General features: G+C 49.4%; 1 protein-coding gene across 1 annotated transcript in view; it reads right to left on the reverse strand.

Annotated features, from left to right (window-relative positions):
• Positions 1 to 2,133, reverse strand: part of LOC308160704 (putative ATP-dependent RNA helicase DDX53) — a gene marked incomplete at both ends in the record, with an annotated part of 138,707 nt that overhangs the window by 3,239 nt on the left and 133,335 nt on the right. The gene's annotated exons all lie outside the window — the stretch shown is intronic.

Consider the following 2,133-nt stretch of genomic DNA (forward strand, 5'->3'; position numbering starts at 1 on the left):
ACACACACACAGCCCTCTCACACACACACACACACAGCCCTCTCACACACACACACACACACACAGCCATCTCACTCACACACACACACACACACACAAACACAGCCCTCTGTCTCCACCGCCACACACAGAGCTGAGAGGAGAGCGGTAGCTAGTTGGTGTCACACCTATCCACTTCAAAGCAGGCAGGGTTGTGGAGGAGAGCAGACAGACCCAAATGAAACCACTTTCATGTCCTCGCTTTTCTCTCTGAAACCAGTTCCTCGCGTCACCCCCGTGTCCGACTCCTCTCATCCTTCCTCTCATCCCCCCCCCCCCCCTCTTCTCTCTCTCCTCCTCGTTGATTTGTGACTGCACCCCCCCCCCCCCCACACACACACACACACTTTTACATCCAGTGGATTCCTGAGGAGTGGAGTAAAAAGCTGGCGAACCCTGTGTCTGCCAAACACACTCTTGTGTTGCTCTCGAGCTTTTTTCCTCTCCTATTCCCTGCCACCCTCTCTTCTACCTCTCCTCCCTCCCTCTCTCTCTCTCTCTCTCTCTCCCCCTCCCTCTCGCTCTCTCTCTCTCCCCCTCTCTCTGTGTTGTGTTTATTTTTTTGGGAGGCCTATAGCCTAGGACACAGTGACCCAATTCCAGTTCCTTCCTCCTTCCGTAGCAGAGACACCATGTGTGTGTGTGTGTGTGTGTGTGTGTGTTTGTTTCGAGGAGACATGACACCTTCGTGCTTCTTCTCACATGATGACTGCCAACGGCTCCAGGCCCTCTCTTGCTTACGACCCATCGGCACGACTACAATTCACTTACTGTGCCAAACGGGTTTGTTTCCGAGTCGCTTTAGGACGATGAAGGTGTCCGCTAAAACGCCCAAAATGTCAATGTAAAAGCAAGACATCATAAGCTCTCCTCATAAGATATCCTCACATTAACAAGCCCATTCGTACTGCATCACAGGTCTCCATCTGGAACAGTCGTCCAATAATAATACTAACTTTTTATTTGTATAGTACTTTTCCTGCAAACGTTGCAGCTCAAAGTGCTCCAATCATTATATAATCATAATTCTATTATTTAGTCATTTAAAGGCAATATTAAAAAGATGGGTTTTTAGTCTTGACTTGAACATTTGCTGAGGTTGCATCCCTAATGTAAACTGGCAGTGCATTCCACAATCTGGGTGCATAAAATGAGAATGCAGCCTCACCAAATTACCACAGGGGGAGCCTGTCTGTGTGTCTGTCTGTCTGTGGGTCTGTGTGTGTGTGGTCTCGTCTGTCAGTCTGTCTGTGTGTCTGTCTGTCTGTGGGTCTGTGTGTGTGTGGGTCTGTCTGTCTGTGTGTCTGTCTGTCTGTCTGTCTGTCTGTCTGTCTGTGGGTCTGTGTGTGTGTGGGTCTGTCTGTCTGTGTGTCTGTCTGTCTGTCTGTCTGTGGGTCTGTCTGTGTGTGTGTGGGTCTGTCTGTCTGTCTGTGTGTCTGTCTTTCTGTCTGAGTATCTATCAATCTGTCTCTCTCTCTCTCTCTCTCTTTGTCTCTCTCTCTGTTCCTCTCTTCTGCATTCAAGGAATGCTCCGCGGCGCGGCTAGCTAGCGAGCGTCTAATGAAAAGGCTCCCAGTCGCCTCCGCTCATTCACATGCAGACACACACACACACACACACACACACAACACAGACACACACACACACACACACACAGACACACACACACACACACAGACACACACACACACACACACACCCACACACACAGACACACACACACACACACACAGAGAGACAGAGACACACACAACGCGCCGTTATGAAAGTTGTTGCTAGACCGCTCGCTGGGTCGTACGAGCCGAGGAAAGTAATTATAAAGAAGAAGAAGAAGAAACAGAAGAAAAAGAAGGATTTTCCGAGCCGGCGGCGCGATACAAAGTGGGTTCCAGGACGGTTGAAGCGTTGGTCAGGAGGACAGTCTTTCTTTTTCTTTCGTTTCTTTCTTTCTTTCTGTATGATTTTTCTTTCTTTTCTCTTTTTTTTTTTTGCGAGCTGGGGATGTGCAGAGCTGCACTTGTGGGCTGTGGAAACACTTGCAAGCACGCAATGGGCTGTGGCTGTGGCTCTCGCTCTCTCTCTCTCTCTCTCTCT

This window comes from Nansenia antarctica (genome assembly GCF_963989245.1).
Source record: "Nansenia antarctica genome assembly, chromosome: 6".
Lineage (NCBI taxonomy): Eukaryota > Metazoa > Chordata > Actinopteri > Argentiniformes > Microstomatidae > Nansenia > Nansenia antarctica.